The sequence below is a fragment of the Dipteris shenzhenensis genome, chromosome 16, assembly GCF_047967505.1.
Source record: "Dipteris shenzhenensis isolate YYH24624 ecotype China chromosome 16, Dip_SZ_1.0, whole genome shotgun sequence".
Classification (NCBI taxonomy): Eukaryota; Viridiplantae; Streptophyta; class Polypodiopsida; order Gleicheniales; family Dipteridaceae; genus Dipteris; species Dipteris shenzhenensis.
The window spans coordinates 43,270,656-43,296,712 of NC_141611.1; the positions used below are offsets into that span (position 1 = coordinate 43,270,656).

Here is a 26,057-nt window from a genome sequence, read left to right on the forward strand (position 1 = left end):
CTAGAACCCTATATGGCATTGAGTATTTGTTTGAATTGAAAATTGAGCCAAATGGTCAATGGAATATCTATTGACTCTATGGTCTTGGAATAGAACAAATTGCTATCGTAAGTGTCAATGTCCATAAGCAAAAGTACTTAACTCTATGGTCATAGCATAAAACTAATTGTTGCTAGTAAGTCTTAACGCCCATAAGCAAAATACAACAAAATATGGTATGTGCAAGCAAACTTTTCTTAAAATGCATTCGTGCATGGAACAAAAGCTCATGGCTAGGATATGCCACATGTTCACTGTAGGACCAATTGCTTAAGAAGTCCTAACATGGTTTATGTAGTTGGAGGCAATTGATTAAAGTTGTTGATAAAAGTGAGATAATAAAGACTTATCAATGGATTACCCATGAAAATCAACATGAGGTTTTGTGACCTTTGTACCTAAATAGCATGAAGGTGTTGTGAGCAATAGTTGGATTTTTGAATTACATCTAAACATTTTGATGACCAAGCAAATCAATGATGTTTTCTACACAACTTTGAGCACTATGGCTCCTGAGTTTGAGTCTAAAAAAGGCATATTTAACTAATACAGTATCGCATTCACAATTAAAATATATTGCACTAAGACATGAATGTTCATACTGTTGGATGCAATATACGGTATCATCATTGATTAAAGAGAGATGGATCTCAATTGATTCTATTCTTGAAGTGCCTCGTACTAAGGGCATGACCACACTGAGAATTTTGAACTAAAATTGCACGATTTCGATGACAAAATAAAACATCATAAGGGTTTTACAAACACTGCTAAAACTATAGAGCTTATAAAACTAAGGGGTTAATTTTTTGTTTTTTGTTGCCAATGTAGATTAAACTTGATGACACAATTGATAACATAATAAGGACATATTTGATGATCCCACCAAAGATAATTGTTGGAGGACACTGTGAATTGCACGATGGCAAGAGATCATTGACTTGCATTGCGAGTAGAACATGACATGATCTTGGCTTCAAGATAGCCTTAGAATGATGACTAGTAAATGCTCATACTATGGAACTACCCAAATGAATGATTTGAGGAGTGCATGTGATAGTATAAGATTTTTCTTTAATTCGATTTAGAATGTTTCATATTTAGACATAATCATCGAACGATATACACTAGTGAAAGTAAGCACTTTTCCTATCCTTTGAAAGGCTCATTAGCCTTACATTTTAAAAGACAATTTTGACAAAATGAAGATGTTGAAAACACCCAAAAAGTTGAGCATAAATGAAAGGTACATCAAGCCTTGATTGCTAGAATTTCACCACTTTATTTAAAAGCTTTCTTGGACGAGCTATTAAATGCCTACCTCATTTTTGAATATAGTCTCTTTATTCTTTGGTAGAAAATATTGCCTTCTTTCTAGTCCACTATGGATATTTGAACTCATGACCGTTGTGAAGGTACAAGCTAGGCTAATGAGACTAACCCATGTGGGGTTTTCCCAACCTTTGAAGGAGAGACATGATTTATTAGGTCTTAGATGTATTTCGAATTGAATTGGCACATGGAGGTCTTGATGAAGTGTCATCGATAATCTACATGGCAACTATAGGTGACATGGCAACGATAAGAGCAGTCAGTGATACCATCTCCAAAATCATTCGGTGAGATTGAGCTATCCACGACCATCCTTTGGGAAACCATGTGTGCCTCTCAATCAATGGTGTTTTTAGTGGCATAAAGCTACAAAAGTAGAGCAACAATATGACAATATATTTTGCTCTCACAATAAATTCGCGTTATTGAAACGTATAAATCTTGCATTGCAAACACATGCAAATAAACTAACAACTAAGCTTATGCTCTCTAGAGATCCATGTGATAAAAAAGGGACTATGACAACATAGAACTTAAACAATCTAGCATGATGAAAAGGTAAGCCAAATATTGAAAATAAGCACAAGGGTAAACCTCTTGATATTGTAAAAGCTACAAATTGTTAATTATTGAACAAGATCCTTGCTTTTTGCATTAAAACAAATTAAGTGAAGACTGTATTACTTGTTCACAAGATTATACACACCCTTCAAGAAATAGTTTACACGACGTTAGCTCTTTTGATAATGAAAAATTTGAAGAAAAATCATGCAAACTCACATGAACCATTTCCTCTATCTATTTACGTATTTCAAAAAGTAAGACAATATGCATGCAACGTCCTTTTGATTCTTTATTTCATCAACTTCTTGAAATTATGAGGAATGAAAATTGAATATAGTGAATCAAGAGAGAATTTGTTCACAAACAACTAAAAATGGGAATTTTCATAAATAAAATATATACTACAATGTTTGACATTATATCCACATGCACATGAAAATGATTAGCCACATGAGTGGATTTGTTAAGGAGAAAAAGGAGGGTTTATATATGCTAAAATTCAAGTCCTTGTAGAGGTTTCTATTAAGATAAAGATATGTTTAATTCTAGGCCTTCTTGCATGACCTTTACATGGGCAGTCCAACTAGTTTTTTTTTGTAGGCAATTGTGGTAACACACACGAGATGAGTTACAGACTTTATTAAAATTTCCTAGGATGCAATCTGATGACATGCATTACATTACTTTTTGAAGATTTTTGGGTATTCATGGAAGGAATGTGGAGCATATAAAGAATAGTAGGATTTGGTGGGAGTGACAAGATTAATCAAATTGTTGACATGCCTTGATGCCACATCTTTGTTCTATATTGCATTGCGTTCTATAATTTTGGAATTTACAAACTATTACTTGGAATTAATTATATCAAAGCACAGACCTAGAACATTCTCTCATTTTCAATCTATTTGGTATGCAACTTTCTACCAACATTTCTAGGACATGATGCTTCTTCGTTGCTAACATAGTATAAAGAGCATGGCTATTGTGCTTTGGGTCCTCTCTCACATCAAATGGTATAAAAATGATAAACAAACCAATGATATTGATTACTCACAGGGAATTATCATGTGCACATTTATCCATAGTCAAACTAAATGGTTTAGCTATTTGTTGTGTGGTGTAGGCAACATGTAAAATACTTACGACAAAGATAAGCAAGGGGAAGCAAATGCCATGAATGTTAAGGATGAGGGGATGAGTGAGGGACTCTTAATGTGATTAACCTACATGTACCCATGGCCATAGTAAGCTCTTCTACCTCTTGCATAATCTAGTAGGAGTCTAGTCTTTGATGCTTTAAATGAGTTTGACATGACAATTGCCATGATAATTGCAAAATCGAATAGTCTTTGATGTTTTAAATGAGTTTTACATGATAATTGCCTTGGAAAGTTCCCTTAATTTTAAGACTCCACAAATCCCAACCTCTTGCTTTATTGGTCTTATCTTTGTGGTATTTCATAAGGAGGTGGTTTAGTTGGCTCAGAATATGTATTTTGATTGAAAGATTCTAAGGTGATTTGTGAAAATTTCCCTTCCCAAGGTCAGCTTATTCACCTCCCAAAGGAAGTTCTATTTGATGCAGCCCACCTCCCAAAGGAAGGTCAGCTTATTCACGATGTAGCCCACCTCCCAAAGGAGGAAGTTCTATTTGATCACAAAGCTTCATGTCTAGAACATCCAGCCCCCCTTTATTTGAGCTCCCCATTTTCTTGACCTTTTTTGGGTTTTCCAAAGATTGACCGTCACACGATTAAGCCTCTTTAACTAGGGACAAGTGCTAACAGTACAATCCTTGACCCCATGGCTTAGGGTGTTTACTGCAGACAAGCTTGGACGGGCAATGGGCGGTCAATATTCATTGCCCATCAAGTTTCGGTGGTGGACATGTTTGCCACATCAACTCAACTTGGCGGGCATCCTTAATGGGTAACCACCCTTAGAGGGTGTTGCTTTGTAGCAACAACCTTGTGTGGCTTGTACTGGTAGTTGCCTTATTCCTATGTCCTTTCGCTTGGACTTTGATGAATAGTAGCCTGGTTTGAGGGGTGCCCTTTTTGGTGTCTCCAATGCTCTGCAACTTGCTACGAGCATTGTGAAGGGAAAACCCACACGTCCATCCTACTTGCTAGCAAGGTGGCTTTGACGTAGAGGGGCCCAAGAGTATGTGTAGTGTGAAGATGGGCTCCATCATGTAAGTCCATGGCTAATAGGGAGAGGACCCTGCTAGATCAAAAGAGGACTCTGCTGGGGGGCCGGGGCGGCGAGGGTATGAGTGGGAGAGGGAATGGGTGTTCATGAGTCTTGAGAAGGAAGAGGTCCAAGGGGGTGCGGCCAAGGTACATTTAAAAGGGGGGGTCTTGAAGGCGGGGGGGGAACGGGGTGGGCCCATCATCTTCCTGTTTCAGGACCAACATCGATATTAATAATAAGTAAAATGATGAACAACAAGCGTGTTGTTGGTGGTTTTGTTTCTTTGTTAAAATTTCAACCAAAAACAGAAGAGGGGCAAAATGAAGTACAGACAATTCAGAAACGAGACAACAGACAACTAAATAAGCTCCTTCGTCTTCCTCAAAGATGCAGCAGACTTTCTTCTGGTTCTGGTTCTGGCTATGGCTATGGCTATGGCGACGTTCCTGCTCCAGCTCCATTTAGGGTTTCCTCCCTCCCACAAGCTCCTTCCCCTCCTTCCTCTGCTTCTCCCCAGGTATGGTTCGCTCTCTTTGCTTCTTTCTTCTCTTTGCTGCTCGTTTCTCCTTCTGATTCCCATCTTCTCTGCTCCTTCCCCCCCTCCTTCGATTCATCCTTTTCGCCCCCCAGATCGACTTCCAGCTGCTGCCCTTCACGCACGCATTTCATCCCCCCCTGCCCCTTCCCATCCTGCATTTGCTCCGCTTCGCTTGTCCTGCCCTGCCCCCTCGCTGCTCAGTTTGCTCGCTTCTCTGCACCTCGTGGGACGGTATCAAGTTTTTCCTTTTTGGCGGGAAATTTTGTCATCCGCTCGTCTTGGACCGCGACATCGCCTATCGATCTGGGGATTTGCATACGGCCGCAGCTTTACCTGATATATTGGCTTTCAACCACTCTTCTTCCTATATAGAGCAAAGACCAATTAAATTATCCATCGAAAGTTAGCTCGCTGGCTCAAATTTCCTGTTCTTGTGTCCTCATCCTGATGCAAATTCGTTTGTAAATTGTTTATTGCTTTGCATTTTTGGAATTGGACAGGAAAGTTTACGGCGACCTGGAAACTTGAGTACAGGGCTACTCTCCAAAACTTGCCCTTCCGAGGTTATTTTTTGAGGAACACAACGCCATTGGCTTATATTGCGATTATGAGCTACTGAGCTCCGAGGAAACAATGCTACTCTATTTATCTCCAGTGATAATTTGAACCACACCGACAGAGGAAATATGCGGTACTTTCCCTGCCACTTTTACCTGTATTGATTTTACTGTTTTCTGGGTACACCTTTTTACACACTTTTGGTATTACTACCTGACGATTTGGGTTGAACTTGCAGTTTGCGACGTTCGAGTAACATATTGTCGATAGATTGACTGCAAGCAGAGTGCAGATGCTCTTTAGTAGATACTAGAGTTATCTATCTAAATGACACGAGCTTCTGATCTTGATTTGTACCAGTCAGTAATTCTATAATATTTCTTGGACGGGCAAAAGTCCAGGCTACATAACAACTTGTGCCTTCAAATGTAACACTCCTACACCCGTATCTTTTGCACCTTGTTTTTAATCTGTCTTTGCATGGAGTGCAACAGCTGTCTTTGCTTTCAATGGAGTGCAACACAGAGAGAGAGAGAGAGAGAGAGAGAGGGAGAGAGAGAGATGAATGATACTCATGATGACAAGGATGCCCTTGACGATGACGATAGTAATACCCTCTTGAGAACCACTAAAACAAAAGCTACAGGCATGTGCAAATTAGGGTGTGCAAGAGGGCGGTGATGCAACACCTATATGAGCATGCTCTTGAAGTTATTTCCTAGCTCATGATTTCAGCAATGTTTGTCTATGGCGTCGGTATATCTCCTTTGTGAGGGAGGAGGACTGTGTTGTTCCCATGTGCTGGAAAAATATGTTGGAATCTGTCCTGCCTCAATGAGCATGCTGAGGAGAGGAGAACTGTGTTGGAAAGGTCACCTCCCCATCTGTAAGCCCCCATATGAGGAGAGCATGGGGGAGGCAGGCCTAGGGCAGAACCCAACAGAAAAAGAGAGAAAGGGGCTGCCACATAGACAGCATCATGGCTGTCATGTGGGCAGCACATCTAGAACTGTTAAGGGCAGGACAGAGGGCCAGGAAAGTATGGAGCAGAAGCAAGACAGTCTGGGACAGATTGCAGAGGATCTAGGACATGGAGGCGCACTGTTTGCACAGGCGCAGACATGGCAGGGAGTGCAGGCTCAGATCTGCAGCAAGGAATGTGACTGTCAGTGGGCAGGTGGCAGGCCTTTTATAGGCTGCATATTTGCCTTGAATGGAGGGCCAAAAGCCCTGGAAGTTTGGGCCATATAAGGCCTGACTTGTGAGCCCTTTAAGGGCGGTTTTTACAGACTGAGTCGGTTTTTACAGACTGGTCGGTTTTTTGGTGCAGGCCTTGGGGCCTATATAAAGAGGCCATTTAGCCTCATTTCAGCATCACTTGCAGCAGCAGATCCAGAGCAGAAAGGAGCAGCAGGTAGCCACCCTCTGGACCTACTTTCAGGAGGATAGAGAGATGCTAGCAGGGCTGCAGACTTAGCCAGGAAGCTGCCCACCTAGGCTGGTTCCCAGACAGCAAGGTGGAGAGGATCATCCTAGACGGAAAGTCTACTTACGCTCGAGGTGGAGCACGCGGACTCTAGTCTAGAGATAGCCAGTAGATAGGAGAAGGACTCTGTGGTAAGATCAGAGGACCACACCATTGGTGGGACTCTGGATTTGTCTCTTTTGTATTGTGTCCATAGTTGTGGACGGAAATATATATTTTGGTGGTTTCTCTATCTGATTGGTTCATTGTCTATTGATGAGTCTGCACACCTATTGTATGCACATAAGTAAAGAAGTCTGTGATTCCACACCCACACCGCACACTGTGTGAGCTCCTGGGCATTACTATAAGTCTTCCGCTATGTGTACCCTCTGTTGGGTATTTTCTAACATGGTATCAGAGCCCAAGTAGGAGGCTCACAGGTGTGGGAGTCTGAAGGCAGGGACCTTGCTGAAGGACGACCCTGATTCAGAAGCTCTAGGGAATCATCTTCCACGACTGGAGGATTGTGCCCTTGCGAGAAGGAGGGTGACTCAGGTTCAGTCAGGTGCGTTCAGAGTTCTGGGTTACTGCATTTGAGTTTGGTTGACTTTGCTGTGTGGTATATACAGCAGAGATGTCGACAGCCTCTTCAGCCCCTGCTATCCCTTTCTCCTCCTCCAGTTTTCTCTCTTTCACTATCCCTAACTTTGGAGAGTCTGGGAACCTGGACGGGACTAATTAACCGATCTGGAAAGTGAAGATCCGGAGTCATTTAGTGGCTCGGAAGTTGTGGAAGCTGACCACGGGAGAGGAGTCGAAGCCGGCAGACATGGTGGACAGTAAAGGGAAGGTACTCGTGGCAGTAGACAGAGAGAAGCTTGATGCTTGGGAAGAAAGAGATGCCCATGCCCTGGCAATAATCATAGGGACTACGGCAGACTCTGTTCTTCCGCATATCCAGCTGGCCGAGACGTCAGTAGAGGCGTGGGCCACCCTGAAGGATCTGTACGAGACAGATAATACCTCCCGGATTGTGCTTCTTCAGCATCAACTCTACAATCTTGATATGAAAGAAGGCGATACGATACATAGCCGTTTGACGAAGGTCAAGGTGGTGCGGGATCAGTTAGTAGCGATTGGTCAGAAGACAGACTCATGCCATCTGGCCTTGATGGTACTGAGGAGATTGCCTCGGAGTTTCAAGAGCTTTGTAACGGCTGTGACAGCAGGACAGAGGACCAAACCTCTGACATTTGAGGAGTTGTGTCCCTTACTGCTACAGGAGGAAGCTCTACAACGGGGACAAAGATGACAAGGCGATGCTGGTGAAGGATTCCGCAGGTAAGGCAAAGGGCAAGCCTAACAGTGGCAAGTCCAATAAAGATGACTCTGATGACGAGGGGACTTCGAAGAGGAAGCACAAGAAGAAGTGTTTCTATTGTGATACGCCCGGACATTTTGCAAAGGACTGCAGAAAGAAAAAGGCGGATTTGAAAAACAAACAGGAGTCTGACCCAGGTTCAGAGGGAAAGGCCAAAGCTAATGTGGTAATCGAAGAATTGTTCCTGGTGACATCACCGAGTGTTACCGAGGTCAGGTATGTTGATCCCGAAATCACAGTAAGGATGTCTGACATAGAGAGTTGGGTCGACGAGGAGTCAGATGCCTTTGTGAAGGTGAAGGACAGTATGGAGTGCTTGGAACCTTCCAGGTGTGTAGCTGTTGACACTGACACGAGGGTGGATTCCATGGAAAGCCCTGGGGTCTCATGGTCAGATGGATGCTGGACTTCAGAAGGGGACAGTACATGATTACACAGGATCTTGGCGGGTGCCTCATTGAGGTACAGGGTTTGCTTTCAGAGCGAACATTCAGGCAGTACAACAGTCTGGTATGTATTTGATATTCTGCATTTGAGCCTTTATAGCATGCTGTGGAGAGATTCTGCTCTTCATTTGTCTCAGGTGATAAGAGATTGGAAGGAATTGGCCTTCTTCGAAGGCAGAAGGGGAAGTATTCGTGCTTCTTCAAATCTCGGACGCAGATTGCTAGAAGGTGGTGGACAAAGAGTACTGAAGCCAGAAGAGTACCTGCTTGAGAACTCAGCGAGAGTTCGTGGTCCAGGTTATCTGGAAATATTCATTGGTTGCAGACCTTGCCAAAGGAAGGACGGGTTGAAACAGACCCTTAGAGCATGGTGCCTGGAAGACTCCAGGTTGTTCACTCATTACGAGGGGGACGACTGGAAGATCGTGACGGCTGGGTTGCTCAAGTTCAGAGGCGGGAATGCGACTGAAGGAGGTGGTACCAGGAGGTGCTACCAGAGATGGACCTGTGTACCAGGATGTTGTGCGGAAGCGGAACCGGACCTGGTGAAGCAGGAGCCACTGGATGAAAATCCAGAAAAAGATTTCGACACCGAAAGGTTCCAGAGGACTACGACCAGGGAGTTACTGGAGCATCTTCATCGACGTGTTGGCATTGGGCTGGGATGTGTCGGTGAGAGGGGGTGTTGGAAAGGTCACCTCCCCATCTGTAAGCCCCCATATGAGGAGAGCATGGGGGAGGCAGACCTAGGGCAAAACCCAACAGAAAAAGAGAGAAAGGGGCTGCCACATAGACAGCATCATGGCTGTCATGTGGGCAGCACATCTAGTACTGTTAAGGGCAGGACAGAGGGTCAGGAAAGTATGGATCAGAAGCAAGACAGTCTGGGACAGATTGCAGAGGATCTAGGACATGGAGGCGCACTGTTTGCACAGGTGCAGACATGGCAGGGAGTGCAGGTTCAGATCTGCAGCAAGGAATGTGACTGTCAGTGGGCAGGTGGCAGGCCTTTTATAGGCTGCATATTTGCCTTGAATGGAGGGCCAAAAGGCCTGGAAGTATAAAAGGCCTGACTTGTGAGCCCTTTAAGGGCGGTTTTTACAGACTGAGTCGGTTTTTACAGACTGGTCGGTTTTTTGGTGCAGGCCTTGGGGCCTATATAAAGAGGCCATTTAGCCTCATTTCAGCATCACTTGCAGCAGCAGATCCAGAGCAGAAAGGAGCAGCAGGTAGCCACCCTCTGGACCTACTTTCAGGAGGATAGAGAGGTGCTAGCAGGGCTGCAGACTTAGCCAGGAAGCTGCCCACCTAGGCTGGTTCCCAGACAGCAAGGTGGAGAGGATCATCCTAGACGGAAAGTCTACTTACGCTCGAGGTGGAGCACGCGGACTCTAGTCTAGAGATAGCCAGCAGATAGGAGGAGGACTTTGTGGTAAGATCAGAGGACCACACCATTGGTGGGACTCTGGATCTGTCTCTTTTGTATTGTGTCCATAGTTGTGGACGGAAATATATATTTTGGTGGTTTCTCTATCTGATTGGTTCATTGTCTATTGATGAGTCTGCACACCTATTGTATGCACATAAGTAAAGAAGTCTGTGATTCCACACCCACACCGCACACTGTGTGAGCTCCTGGGCATTACTATAAGTCTTCCGCTACGTGTACCCTCTGTTGGGTATTTTCTAACACTGTGTTCTCGTGTGCTGGAAAAATGTGTTGAATCTGTCCCGCCTCGATGAGCAGGCTACACCATCTCTAGTCATGCCTTGAGTAAGGTTTCTCTTTTGACCTCTTCATGTATTGGAACTAGCTTTCTAGTCCTGATGGGGGATTGTATATGCCTTACACTTTAAGATGTAGCTGACAACGCTCTCCATTTCAAGGGACGAATAGAGTAGCGTGACTCCTGGAGAGCTGTAACGCTTTCAGATCTTCTCCTGCTGATTCCATGTACCCTTTGGCAAGCTGCCTTCCAAACCTAGGACTAGAAGTAGCATCACAGGATTGGCAAACATTTGAGTGTTGTTGGCTGTTCACCAGAGATCAGGGAAAAATACAGCAGCAATGCCACCAGCCTGAAAACCCTTCTAGAGATGTTGGCCCAGCAGCTAGGCGCCTGCATAGAGGAAATCATAAGACACTGCAACAAATTCCTCGACAGGGTGCAGCAGTTAGCTAAATACGTGCTTGCAGCATAGCATAGCAAGTGGTATATAAAGTTTTATATGTAACAAACCACTATCATCTTGATAGTGGTCACGAGTCGAATAGATCATTACATCCATTATCCTTTTGATGGTGGTCACTAGTCCCATAGATCCTGAAGGGTCTCCAGAGGACTTTAATACAATCATCTCTCTCTCTCTCTCGCTGCCCACTTTCTCACTCTATTTGGGCATTTTGTTGACAAGCTGGCATCCTTCATTGATATGTTGTCTTTAGCAACTATTGTCCTCCCTTGTTGTATTCAAAGGACAAATGCAATAAAGGTCTATAGAGGCACCCAATGGCACTATAGTTTTCTATGCACGTCAACCCAAGAAACTTACTTCCAAGTGGAACGATGCAAGAAGAGCTACACCATATGCACACTCTACCAAAGTTAAATGGCAAAGAAGGTGGCAAGTTTTTGATCTCCCTTGTGGGACAGATTTTTCCTGGGGTTCAGGGTCTTGTCCACCTGCCCCTCTTCACCTCTAGTTTATGAGAGATGGTCCTTACTCTACAGATTATCATGATATGCTTCTCTGAGATAATCCTGCATTTCGTACCTGTCCATTTGCTTGATTTCTCGTTCGTAAAAGTTCATTTCCAGCCCTGGGTCTTGCCATATTTTCTGTAGCATTTTCTGCATGACCCGATTTCTCACATTTGTGCATCCTCTGAGATATTGGCAGCTGGTATTTCCCACTGTTCCATCCATTTAGCACCTTCTCTGTGCCACCCTGTGGTTCTTGTGGCCTCCATTGCCTTGCGTGGCATCCTGCTTGCATCCATCTTTCCGAGCTTGTTGAGGTAGGTCATGTCCTTGCATAATGCCTCCCCCTCAACAGGTAACATCCCTGTGTCTGCAAGCAGGATGGGTTTTGGAGTTTGGGCTTGAACCCCTAACTCACTGATGAGAAAATGTTTGTGGATGGTCTCTATTTTTTTTCAATATGCCCTGGATAGTCCAGTGCCCAGGCTAGGCAACTGTAGGGCACTACCTTTTGTATGAGCATTTTTTTTCTATATGCCCTGGATAGTCCAGTGCCCAGGCTAGGCAACTGTAGGGCACTACCTTTTGTATGAGCATGACCTTTTCTATGAACATGGTGCACATAAACTTTCTCATTTTCCAGCGAGGAGGGAGAGAGAGAGAGAGAGAGAGAGAGAGAGGTTTTTACTAACATCTCCGAAAAACCAAGGAGTAATGTGTCATGTGATAAGGGGAACTAGAGGTGCCTAGCATACCCCTGAGTAGCAAAGAATGTGATCAAACAACGTTATAGGGGAACTAGAGGTGCCTAGTAAATCCTGAAGGAACTTGGAGAGAGAGAGAGAGAGAGAGAGAGAGATGTATTAAAGTCCACGGGAGGCCCGCGGGTCTATGGGACAAAGTGCACAAAAAGAAGACTCATACAAGCCTCAATGGGCTGGAGCAAAGGGTGCGCTAGGGCCCTTGCTGAGTACCAATTTATGCTGCTCTACTAACCTTAGGAGCTCTAGCAAAATCACAATCAATCAAATACAAACTGAATCAAATCAATCTCGGAGCTGGGACTCGGAAACCGAAGCCCGGCATAGTGGCGGCTCTCTGGTGAGCAGTGAAGATATCTTGTATCTATGCCTGACAATCTGTCTCATGCTGTGGCAAGGGATGCGGTCTCCTCGATCTCTGAACCCTCTAGGCTATGTCTAGAGTGACCCCTCGTCTCTGTCCACAGAGAGAGAGAGAGAGAGAGAGAGAGAGAGAGAGAGAGATGATATGATATGATATGATCGTATTAAAGTCTTCTTGAGACCTTTCAGGATGTATGGGACCGGAGACCACTATTTAACTAAATAGTACAACACTTTCTATGTCGTTAGTATTTGCTGGGCTATTTTGTGTGCTAGCCTGATGACTTTGCTGCGGTGCTTTAGGACTTCTTTTAGGTAGCTTCCAAGTTGTTGGGGTGGCTGTTCCAGTAGATTTTTCAGACTATCCCTGCTGCCATCATAGTTTCTCTGATGTGTGCATATGCTTGGCATTTCAGAAGCATGTGTTGCCTGCAATCATATTTCATCTTGCATCTTTGTTCCATCTTCTACCTCCCTTGTAGGGCAAATTTGGCATATTCTTTCCTCCTTTGGGATCGTGGGCCACGCCCATCTGCCCGTCTCCACCTCTAGGTCATGTGAGCTGGTTCTTATTTTGCAGATTAAATGTCTTTTAAACATTGAGATATCTGCCTCAATATATTTCTGCATTTCATACCTATCCATCGGGTTACTCTCATGCTTGTAGAATTGCTTTTTTGTTCCTGGGTCTAGCCATATTTTCCATATCATTTTCTGCACAATGCATTACTGGCTCTCTGATTTCACTCACAATTGATGTAATGTGTCGAGAGAATTTCAAGGATGACAACATTCCCATATTCGAAGATACCCAAAACCTTCGTGCACAATCGGAGAAGAAAATTCTTACTCACCTTCAGACTTTGCTGCACTTCCCATCATTCTTGTTTTTGCTGCAACTGACACACAAGCTGCAAACCCCACGTTTGAGAATAATGAAGCCTACAGGGCTGCTAAGCTGCTATTAACCTATGTTGCACGAAATGTTTCCATGCAGGAAACGTGGTAGTTTTGAAACGTTTCTGAAACGCCACTTGAGTTAATAGGAAATGGCAGGGGTAGGCTGAATAAAGTATATTTTTGCTTACATACAGAAGCTAGTAATTAAAAAAAACATGCACCATATAAGCTAGACAGTTTGTTTGAGTATACTTGTGCTTTCTAAGTTAGAAATGTATTTTTGCCTCTTTGCAGAAACGAGACATAAGTGTAAAGTGCCTTTTAACTTTTTATGTTTTAAATACGAGAGAGAGAGAGAGAGAGAGAGAGAGAGAGAGAGAGAGAGAGAGAGATTCTAGTTTTTTGGAAGTTTTTGTTTCTTGACTTGCTTGTTTATTTTTGCTTAAGTCACCTGCTTCGTTTCTTCTTTATTTCTTGTTTTCATTCTCTTTTGTTTATTTGACGTATTTTAGCAAGCACTGGGTTTGCCCAAGAGACTCCGCGGGTCTTTAGAAACCCAGTATAGCTGCTTATGCTTGGGCACTGATGACGACATAAGTGTTGCTTTGCTTGCTAAGTATGTCTTCCTTTTGCTTTTCATAAAAGTTTTTGTTTACCTCTTTTTTCTTCTCTTTCATTTTCTCTTTTATTTTCTTTGTAGATTTTTGATCTTTAGAACAACAAAAAATTCTAAATTTGTATGATTGGACTTATTCTAGTCTTACAAAGGTATATATAAGCTAGACATGTGCGCAAGGCAAGCAATTGGATTCTTGGAGGGCATGGAGCAGATGATGATTTAGTCGTCACCCATGTAGATTGTCTAATCTGAGTCTTGTGTTACTTCTAAAGCCTTCGCTATGCACCCACCATGATAATGCAAGAGCTTGCCATCATCTCTTGTCAATACCTGCCCTTGTTGACTTTTCTTCTGGCGCATTTGTTGATTACGCGTTCCCAAAACGTTTCCAAGTTTCGGAGATGATGATTTAGTCGTCACCCATGTAGATTGTCTAATCTGAGTCTTGTGTTACTTCTAAAGCCTTCGCTATGCACCCACCATGATAATGCAAGAGCTTGCCATCATCTCTTGTCAACACCTGCCCTTGTTGACTTTTCTTCTGGCGCATTTGTTGATAAGGCGTTCCCAAAACGTTTCCAAGTTTCGGAAATGTCTCAATTTCGGAAACGTTAGGAAACGGGGTTTCCTAACTTTTTCGGACGTTTCCTGCAACTAAGCTATCAACACCTCCAGAGCTACCTCAGAACATCGAGACCTCCATGGAAATGGGAAAATGGTGTTAGAAATGACCCAACAGAGGGTACACGCAGCGGAAGACTTATAGTAATGCCCAGGAGCTCGCACAGTGTGCGGTGTGGGTGTGGAATCATAGACTTCTTTACTTATGTGCATGCAATAGGTGTGCAGACTCATCAATAGACAATGAACCAACCAGATAGAGAAACCACCAAAATATATATTTCCGTCCACAACTATGGACACAATACAAAAGAGACAGATCCAGAGTCCCACCAATGGTGTGGTCCTCTGATCTTACCACAAGGTCCTTCTCCTATCTGCTGGCTATCTCTAGACTCGAGCCCGCGTGCCCCACCTCGAGCTTGTGTAGACTTTCCGTCCAGATCCCTTCCACCTTGCTGTCTTTGCACCAGCCTAGGTGGGCAGCACTCTGAGCTAGGTCTGCAGCTCTACAGCCCACTTGAATCCTCCTAGAGAGAGGCCCACAGGTGCCTGTTCTGCTGCTCCTTCTGCTCCCTGAACTGCTGCTGCAAGTGATGTGAAATGAGGCCTGAATGGCCTCTTTATATAGGCCCCAAGGCCTGCAAAAATACCGACTGGTCAGCCCTAATCTGGCCGACTCAGTCTGTCTGAAAACCGACCAGTCTGCTGGAAAAAAACCGCCCTTAAAGGGCTCTCATTACAAGGGTCCTTGGCCCACAACACTAGGGCTTTGGCCCTCCTTTCAAGGGCAGATGCCCTACTATATATACAGGGTCCAGTCCCCCCCAAAACCTACTGCAAACAGTGCGCCTCCATGTCCTAGATCCATCGCAACCTGTCCCAGCCTGTCTTGCCTCTGCTCCGGGCTTGTTCCAGCTCTAGGGCTCCTGCCTGAGCTCCGTACGTGACCCTGAAACCAGCCGTACAGCAGGCGTTTGTAATCCGTACAGATCTGCCATGCTTCCGCACTCTCCGGGCCCTCTGTCCTGCCCATAACAGTTCTAGATGTGCTGCCCACATGACAGCCATGATGCTGTCTATGTGGCAGCCCCTTTCTCTCTTTTTCTGTTGGGTACTGCCCTAGATCTCCCTCCCCCATGCTCTCCTCATATGGGGGCTTACAGATGGGGAGGTGACCTTTCCAACACCCCCTCTCACCGACACATCTCAGCCCAATGCCAACACGCCGATGAAGATGCTCCAGTAACTCCCTGGTCGTAGTCCTCTGGAACCTTTCGGTGTCGAAGTCTTTTCCTGGCTTTGCATCCAGTGGCTCCTGCTCCACCAGGTCCGGTTCCGCTTCCGCACACCATCCTGGTACACAGGTCCATCTCTGGTAGCACCTCCTGGTACCACCTCCTTCAGTCACGTTCCCGCCTCTGAACTCGAGCAACCCAGCCGTCACGATCTTCCAGTCGTCCCCTTCATAATGAGTGAACAACCTGGAGTCTTCCAGGCACCATGCTCTGAGGGTCTGTTTCAACCCGTCCTTCCTTGGGCAAGGTCTGCAACCAATGAATATTTCCAGATAACCTGGACCATGAACTCTCACTGAGTTCTCAAGCCGGTACTCTTTTGGCTTCAGTACTCTTTGTCCATCACCTTCTAGTAATCTGCGTCCAAGATTTGAAGAAGCACCAATACTTCCCCTTCTGCCTTCGAAGAAGGCCAGTTCCTTCCAATCTCTTATCACCTGAGACAAATGAAGAGAAGAATCTCTCCACAGCATGCTATAAAGGCTCAAATGCAGAATATCAAATACATACCAGACTGTTGTACTGCCTGAATGTTCGCTCTGAAAGCAAACCCTGTACCTCAATGAGGCACCCGCCAAGATCCTATGTAATCGTGTACTGTCCCCTTCTGAAGTCCAGCATCCATCTGACCATGAGACCCCAGGGCTTTCCATGGAATCCACCCTCGTGTCAGTGTCAACAGCCACACACCTGGAAGGCACCAAGCGCTCCATACTGTCCTTCACCTTCACAAAGGTATCTGACTCCTCGTCGACCCACATCTCTATGTCAGACATCCTTACTGTGACTTCTGGATCAACATATCTGACCTCGGTAACACTTGGTGATGTCACCAGGAACAACTCTTCGATTACCACATTTGCTTTGGCCTTTCTCTCTGAATCTGAGTCAGACTCCTGTTTGTTTTTCAGATCTGCCTTTTTCTTTCTGTAGTCCTTTGCAAAATGTCCGGGCGTATCACAATAGAAACACTTCTTCTTGTGCTTTCTCTTCGAAGTCCCCTCGTCGTCAGAGTCATCTTTATTGGACTTGCCACCGTTAGGCTTGCCCTTTCCTTTGCCAGCAGAATCCTTTGCAGCATCGCCTTTCGTGTTTGTCCTTGTTGTAGAGCTTCTCCCGAGCTTCCTCCTGTAACAGTAATGGACACAACTCCTCAAACGTCAGAGGTTTGGTCCTCTGTCCTGCTGTCACAGCCGTAACAAAGCTCTTGAAACTCCGAGGCAATCTCCTCAGTACCATCAAGGCCATATGGCATGAGTCTGTCTTCTGACCAATTGCTGCCAGCTGATCCCGCACCACCTTGACCTTCGTCAGCCTTCTTCCATATCAAGATTGTAGAGTTGATGCTGAAGAAGCACGATCCGGGAGGTATCGTTTGTCTCGTACAGATCTTTCAGGGTGACCCACGCCTCTACCGACGTCTCGGCCAGCTGGATATGCGAAAGAACGGAGTCCGCCGTAGTCCCTATGATTATTGCCAGGGCATGGGCATCTCTTTCTTCCCAGGCTTCAAGCTCCTCTCTGTCTACTGCCATGAGTACCTCCCCTTTACTGTCCACCATGTCCTCCGGCTTCGACTCCTCTCCCGTGGTCAGCTTCCACAACTTCCGAGCCACTAAATGACTCCGGATCTTCACTTTCCAGATCGGGTAATTAGTCCCGTCCAGGTTCCCAGACTCTCCAAAGTTAGGGATAGTGAAAGAGAGAAAACTGGAGGAGGAGGAAGGGAAAGCAGGGGCTGAAGAGGCTTTAGATGTCGACATCTCTGCTGTATATACCACACAACAAAGTCAACCAAACTCAATTTCAGCAAACCAGAACTCTGAATGCACCTGACTGAATCTGAGTCACCCTCCTTCTCGCAAGGGCACAATCCTCCAGTCGTGGAAGTGGATTCCCTAGAGCTTCTGAATCAGGGTTCCCAGACTCTCCAAAGTTAGGGATAGTGAAAGAGAGAAAACTGGAGGAGGAGGAAGGGAAAGCAGGGGCTGAAGAGGCTATGGAGGTCGACATCTCTATTGTTTATACCACACAGCAAAGTAACCAAACTCAACTTCAGTAGACCAAAACTCTGAATGCACCTGATTGAACCTAAGTCACCCTTCTTCTCGCAAGGGTACAATCCTCCAGTCGTGGAAGTCGATTCCCTAGAGCTTCTGAATCAAGGTCGTCCTTCAGCAAGGTCCCTGCCTTCAGGCTCCCACACGAGTGAGCCTCCTACTTGGGCTCTGATACCATGTTAGAAATGACCCAACAGAGGGTACACGCAGCGGAAGACTTATAGTAATGCCCAGGAGCTCACACAGTGTGCGGTGTGGGTGTGGAATCACAGACTTCTTTACTTATGTGCATACAATAGGTGTGCAGACTCATCAATAGACAATGAACCAACCAGATAGAGAAACCACCAAAATATATATTTCCGTCCACAACTATGGACACAATACAAAAGAGACAGATCCAGAGTCCCACCAATGGTGTGGTCCTCTGATCTTACCACAAGGTCCTTCTCCTATCTGCTGGCTATCTCTAGACTCGAGCCCGCATGCTCCACCTCGAGCTTGTGTAGACTTTCCGTCCAGATCCCTTCCACCTTGCTGTCTTTGCACCAGCCTAGGTGGGCAGCACTCTGAGCTAGGTCTGCAGCTCTACAGCCCACTTGAATCCTCCTAGAGAGAGGCCCACAGGTGCCTGTTCTGCTGCTCCTGCTGCTCCCTGAACTGCTGCTGCAAGTGATGTGAAATGAGGCCTGAATGGCCTCTTTATATAGGCCCCAAGGCCTGCAAAAATACCGACTGGTCAGCCCTAATCTGGCCGACTCAGTCTGTCTGAAAACCGACCAGTCTGCTGGAAAAAAACCGCCCTTAAAGGGCTCTCATTACAAGGGTCCTTGGCCCACAACACTAGGGCTTTGGCCCTCCTTTCAAGGGCAGATGCCCTACTATATATACAGGGTCCAGTCCCCCCCAAAACCTACTGCAAACAGTGCGCCTCCATGTCCTAGATCCATCGCAACCTGTCCCAGCCTGTCTTGCCTCTGCTCCGGGCTTGTTCCAGCTCTAGGGCTCCTGCCTGAGCTCCGTACGTGACCCTGAAACCAGCCGTACAGCAGGCGTTTGTAATCCGTACAGATCTGCCATGCTTCCGCACTCTCCGGGCCCTCTGTCCTGCCCATAACAGTTCTAGATGTGCTGCCCACATGACAGCCATGATGCTGTCTATGTGGCAGCCCCTTTCTCTCTTTTTCTGTTGGGTACTGCCCTAGGTCTCCCTCCCCCATGCTCTCCTCATATGGGGGCTTACAGATGGGGAGGTGACCTTTCCAACAAATGGAGTAATACGGGGGCAATTGGGCATCAAGCTCTTCCAAGTAGTTTTGAAAGAAATGCTCTTGCAGCACGGCTCGATTGGATTCGTAGAATTGAACAAAGAACTTGAATTGGGCAATCTTGCTTGGATCCATGACATGCACAGTGCAAAGGATCCCACACAATATGCTGCTTCCCACAAACACACCACGAGGTACTTCAGACTCTCCACAGCTTCACATTGCATGGGCACCTCACTTCAATCTTAGACAAATGACAGGTTCCCATCAAAGATTATTCCAATAGATAAGAAATGGTAAAGCATTTTTATGGATTGTTTTTTGAGTAGCCTTTTCCATTAGTGCTAGATAAGAAATGGGAAAGCATTTTTATGGATTACTTTTTGATTATCCTTCTCTTTCAGTGTGAGTCTTGTCACGGTTGAGTCGCCCTTCACCTCAAGATGCTCACATAAACTGAGTATGAAGACCTTTGTATAAATGGATGCTCAAGAATGTTTGGGGGTGTGGATTTGTATGTGCGAGAGCATATGTTTATACTATGGTCTATACCCACTGTTGGGCACTGATTATTGGTGGGGGTGTCATAGTCGCTAGTCCTTGCTATGTGTATTCAACCTTGCGAGTGATTGTCATGAGATTGAAACTGCAATACGTGTTTTCCTTTATTAAAAAAAAAAAACTGCAATACGTGTTGTGCTTTTAGAGGATAAGTTTGGGCATGTTCTTGGATTATATTGTTGTACACTAGGGCAAGCAATGGAAGCTCAAGAAATGAAGCAATGGAGTGAAAAACGAGCTGCTGTAATGAACTGCTGCAATGATGAAAAGAGTACAATGTACATCCTATATGATGAAACCCTAGGACAGGGCGTCCTCTGTTGAGGAACTAAAGGGAAAGCATGAAGTGAACACAAAATGAGAATGCTTTTCTATGGAATGAAGAAAGGTGAGGTCCATATGTAGGCACCTCTTACATGATCACTGCCATCACTGATGATCTCTGAGCTCCACAATCATCTCCTCAATCAGCTCCTAGAATCTCTCAATCATCCTATGTGGCATCTACCACCTAACAGTGCTTATGGGCACCTAACTGTGCCTCTAGCACACACACATAGAAACCAAGGTGTGCCTGGGGCATACACCTTGAGATATCCCAACAAACCCCCCCTCAAGGGAATGCCTCAGGCTTTTGTCAAGGATTCATCTAGTCTCATAGTTTCTCATGCCATCTCATGGTGGTCAAGGATTAATCTATGGCTAGGATCTCATGCTAGCAAGGGGTTCCCAAGGGTGTGAGGTAAACAAAAGGGATACATAAGACCTTCCAACGGTTATCTCCCCTGCATGTACATGCACACAATGTCTGCAGGAGGTACCATGGAGCAAAACACATACACATGGCCTACATCATATGGTGACCAGAGGTGTTTACAAAGAACACAATAGTTTATTTCATTCATTTTGGAGGACTATCCAGGCTGAGTACCTTGACTCAACATAAAAAGAGAGATCTGGAGCATATATGGAGATGGTTCAAAAAGCATAATCTTCATCATGTGGAGACTCATCAAATGAAAGTAGATTGGCAGTTTCTGACTTTGCAGTTGCTTCCTTTTTGGCTCTACAATACTTTTCATGGTGATTGTTTTTGCCACAGTGTTTGCATGTATTGATCTTGAAGCAATCTTTTGAGAGGTGATTAGTCTTCCCACAATGTTTGCAAGGTGAAAACTTGCCCTTTTGAAATTTTATGGCATAGGCTGTGTCATTGCCTCTCTGGTATGCTGTGTCATTCCCTCTCCGGAGTTCCATGTGCCTTTCTTCTTCTTGAAGAGCAGAAATAAGACCTTCAAGATTAGGATTAGGAAGATTTTTCAAAGTGGTAACAACATGATCATAATCTTCAGGCATACTTTTGAGCAATACTGCCATTGCATCATCTGTAGTGATTGGAGAGTTGATAGAAGCAAGTTGAGTCATGAGACTCCGCATAAGATTGACATGGGCAGCCAGAGGAGTGCCACTAACCATCTTCAATTCAAAGAAAGCAATCTTAAGTGACAATTTTGAGATGTGAGAGCTAGCACCAAAAATAATGTCAAGCTTCTGCCAAGCTTCTGAAGGAGACTCTAAGTCAAAGATGTGATGAATATAGTCATCTCCTAAGGCAAGAGCAATGATGCCATAGGCTTTCTCCTCTCTAGCAGGATCTCTTGCCGGGTGTGTCGGAGCTGAGGATTCTCCAGCATTAGAGGCTGTTGAAGAAGAAGTTGAAGCCGGGTTGACAAGCCCCCAGAGGTTTCCCCTCATCAATGCAAACTTAACCTTCATCTGCCATGTGTGAAAGCCTTTACCATTGAACTTATCCATATTGAAGATGGTAGCCATGAGAGGGTCCTGCTGCAGTCCACTGAGTGCCTCATGCCAGGCCTGATCCAAGACACTGTGTCCCCGCCATCTTCCTGCACATGAGCTGCTCCTGATGCAGCCTTTCATCCTTGGGATACCCCACCAACCATGAATGCTCCAGATCTGTCCCAGATCCACACATCCAGGTAATCTCTCTTTGGGCACATCCTGCCCTAGGTCTCCCTCCCCCACGCTCTCCTCATTTGGGGGCTTACAGATGGGGAGGTGACCTTTCCAACACTCAGACCCAAGCATCCCAAACAAATCATCCTTATTGCCAGCCATAGTGTAGAAATGCAAGGCAAAGGCACCAACTGACAATGCAAATGAGAGGAGTGCAATCTCCCAAATCCAAAAGGCAAATTACTGCACAAGCTTCAAAGCTTTTCACTGCAAAATGTGTGGCTGTCAAAAGATGTACCTGCTGCAATTAGACTCCCAAAAGGCAACATGAGGCCTTCCCAAGGCAACACTGCCTTTCCACAATGCCAATAAAGCAAAGAAAGGACTGTTTTGCTGGAACTGAAACAAATCGATGTAGTAGGAGCTTACCAAGTGATGTAGACCAAGATTACAGCAAGAAAATAGCTCCAAACGCGAGCACATGTAGTCACCCTTGGAGGAGAGGTGAAATGGACAGCAAATGGCAATGAAGGAGAGAAGGCTGGAAAATGGAATTGCAGCAAGAGTATGTGCTCCCACAAACAGGAGAAGACCTCGAAGTGACTGCAACGGCAACGAGAGGTAAAAAGCTCTCAGCCTGAGGTGAAAAACCAGCAAATGAGAGCAAGGTCCTGCAAGAGAGGTCTCTGGATGGCAACAGCAAGCTCCAAGTTCAAGTCCGTGGGTGTAGGCACTCCGAAATGTAGCAGCAGGTTACCAAATCAGCAAGTTGGCTCAGCTGAGGCTTCAAAACGCTGAAACAGGTCAAGAGAAATGCTCCAAACACTTAAATGTGCCGGTCAGTATTCCGTACAGCTGTACGGACCACACATGTGAGAGGGCGGCTCTCCGTACAGCAGCAGGGGTTGAAATGCACCAAAATGCAGTCACCTTTGCAGTAGGTGCTTCGAAAAGTGATTTTCCCGTGATGGAAGTGCCTGGAGAAGCCCTAAATGCTCACACGTGTGAAAAGCGCCTAGGGAAATGAGCTATCCAGCAAGAAAATGGGTCGACCAGCAATAGAACAGGCTGCCAACAGCTTGGGGAAGCTGCCAATGGCTGAGGGGAAAGGTCCCTGACCTGTTCTGATACCACCCTAGAATAGGGCAAGCAATGGAAGCTCAAGAAATGAAGCAATGGAGTGAAAACCGAGCTGTTGTAATGAATTGCTGCAATGATGGAAAGGTACAAAGTACACCCTATATGATGAACCCTAGGACAGGGTGTCCTAGTGGTACTAACTGGTACATATGCTAACTGTACCAAGTGTCCTAACTGTCCCTAACTAGGCCTACAGGGCACATACCAAGGAATGAGTGGCAACTATGGATAGCCAATAGAATGGCCTACAATTGTTCTTGGATATATTCTAGTTCTTGGATTAATCCAAATATATTGTGGCATGTGGGTAGTCGTCATAGTCACAAGAAACGTTTCGTACGTGTCGCCGTTTTGACGAGTTTTGTTTCGTTTCGATTTTTCGGACGAAACGGATAGGTTTCAAATTGATACTTAATATATACCCTTATAGGGGCGAATAAGATATGTTGTATTTAAGTTAAAGTGAACAAAGAGAAATACAAGTCAAGACACTAAAAAGGAAATTCAAAACACAAACACATTCTTCAAATTTATCTCCTTTCTCAGGTTCGGATAGGGGTTTCGAAATGATACTGAATATATATAAGGATAGGGGCAAATAAGATATGTTATATTCAAGTTTAGAGTGAACAAAGAGAAATACAAGTCAAGATATTTAAAAAGGAAATGCAAAACACAAACACATTCTTCAAATGTAAATTTAAGCGTTCAATCTCCTTTCTCAACATTCAACTTTAGACCATTTAATATTTATGGAGTCGAAACTTAAAAGCATATGGATTCTAGAAAAAACAGGGCAAAAACATGTATTTTGATTTGGGCGAAACAACGGTGAGAGCGTCTCGTTGTATATTGAAACGTTTCGTCTGTTTCGCGTTTCAAGGTTTCGAACTGGACGAAACGGGTTTTCATGTGACTATCTAGTCGTGGATAGATTGACCAAAATGGCCAGGTTTATTCCAACCAAGACAACAATTTCTGCTCCACAATTGGCACAGGTATTTGTGGATAAATTGTTTAGTCTTTATGGGCTTTGGGCGGAGATTGTCAATGATTGTGATCCTAAGTTCACGAGTCATTTTTGGTGTGAATTGTTCAAGAAGGTGGATGCTAGCCTCAACATAAGTTCATCCGACAATTCAGAGTCAGATGGACAAACGGAGCGACGTAATTAGATTCATGAGGGTATACTTCGTGTTAGAAAATGAAAATCCCACTAGAGGGTATTGTAGCGGAAGACTGATAGATGAGCCCAGGAATTACACGTGGAAGTGTTTCACTACGGAATCAAACTTCTTAACTTGTGTGTATGTCACAACCATAAATGTGTGTGTGTAAGCCAGATTAGACTGTGCATCCAAGACAAATATAGAAGTAACAATTATATATTTTCGTCCGCCTAGATCTTTGAGTCCGTGTGCTCCTCTGAGCTTATGTAGACTCTTTGTCTAGTGATCCCTTCCACCTTGCTATCTGGATAGCCAGCCTAGGTGGGCAGCTCTTGCTGAGCTAAGATTGCAGCTCCTCAGCCTAGTTCACCTCTTGGATAAGGCCCAACTAATGCTGCTCTTGCTGTTCCTTCCTCCAATTGATGAGATATGAGGCCCTAAATGGCCCCTCTGAAATAACCTTAAACCAACCAGTAGGGGGCTTCCTGGCCAACTCAACCAGCCCCCCCCCTCTGATTTTTTCCGTGCTGCCTATAAAGCCCCCCTTGGGTGTTAGAAATTACCCGAACAAAGGGTACGCACAGCGGAAGACTGATAGTAATGCCCAGGAGCTCCCAGAGTGTGTGTGTGGGGTGTGGAATCACAAACTTGTTAACTTATATGCATAGATGTGCAAGCAAGCAAATAGACAATGCTCAGAGACAAATATAGAAGCAACTCTTTATATTTCCGTCCGTCCACAAAGTAGGACAGGATACAATACCAATAGGTTCTCCTACTTGATGCCAAGCACTTCTAGATCTTTGAGCCCGCGTGCTCCACCTCGAGCATATGTAGACTCTCTGTCTAGATCCCTTCCACCTTGCTGTCCGGAAGCCAGCCTAGGTGGGCAGCACCTCTAGCTTAGTCTGCAGCTTGTTCTGGGTCACCTTTGCCTCCTAAATGTAGGCCCAAGCTAGGTCCTGCTGCTGCTCCTATCTGCTGGTTGAGGGCCGCTCCAAGTGATGTATGATCTCAGCAATTTTCTTGCCTAGAAGACAGTCTAGGTTCAGCCTCTCCCTGGAGCTAAGTCTGCAGCTACACCTCTCTCCTTCACTTCCTGTGTAGAGGCCCAAGGATGGTGGATATGCTGCTCCTCTCTGCTCCTCCCAAAGCTGCTCTGCTGGATATCAAATGAGGCCTGAGCCCTCTCCTTTTATAGGCCCTCAAGGGCCCCTTGTAGAAACCTACCAGCAGCTTCAATCTGGCCGACCCAAACAGGCCGATCAGGCTGCTGCAAAACCTCCCTAAAAGGGCTCTCATAACCAGGGCCCTTGGCCCACAAAACTAGGGCTTTTGGCCCTCACTTCAAGGGCTGATGCCCTCTTATATATGCAGGGTCCAGCCCCCTTCTGCCCTGCCATTTTTCTAGGCATGGTAGGCTGGCTGGAACCAGCCCTACCAGCCCTATACCTGGCCAACCAGGCTGCTGGTAACCTCCGCCATGTTGCGCCTTTGCCAGGCCCTTCTCCAACGCCGTACAGTTCCGTACACCCTGCTGATGTCATCGTGCCCTTCATAGGGCCCTGCAGTCCGTACGCCTGCTCTGCAATTCCGTCTTGCCAGGTCAGATCCAGGGCTTCATACCCCTGCCATCTCTCCTGCACAAGGTCTCTTGTGCTGTCCACATGACCGCTCTTGTGCTGCCCACGTGGCAGCCCCATTATCTCCAGGTCTACCTCCCCCATGCTCTCCTCATATGGGGGCTTACAGATGGGGAGGTGACCATTCCAACATTGGGGGCACACTTTAGATTTTGGCTGGCCCTGCCTGGCCATGTGGCAGGCTGACATTGCGGCTCCTTTGCTTCCTGCCTGTTGCGCCTCTTGCTGGCCTCTTGCAGACCTTCGGAACTGCTCCAAAACAGCCCGTACTTCTATCCGTAGCCTTCTGTACAGATCCATGCCCTGCTGACGTCATTCTCCTGGCCATGCATTCCTTGCTTGCTGGGTTCCTTGTGCATTTCTGTCCTCTCCAAGTATGGACAGCCTCTAGAACCTTCTTTGACAGAGTCTGCCCTCCATGGTGGATCTCCTCTGCCAGGTACTTGCCCTCTTTCC

General features: G+C 45.5%; 1 protein-coding gene across 2 annotated transcripts in view; it reads left to right on the forward strand.

Annotated features, from left to right (window-relative positions):
- The first annotated feature begins 4,407 nt into the window (after window positions 1-4,407).
- Window positions 4,408-26,057, forward strand: part of LOC147892996 (uncharacterized) — a 50,028-nt gene continuing 28,378 nt past the window's right edge. Inside the window, exons 1-4 of one of the 2 annotated variants that reach the window (XM_087387775.1) lie at window positions 4,408-4,645; window positions 5,167-5,357; window positions 5,463-5,652; window positions 23,673-23,787. The gene's annotated coding sequence lies outside the window, so the exon portion shown is untranslated. The remainder of the gene's footprint in view (window positions 4,646-5,166; window positions 5,358-5,462; window positions 5,653-23,672; window positions 23,788-26,057) is intronic. The other variant, XM_087387773.1, reaches the window with a different exon arrangement.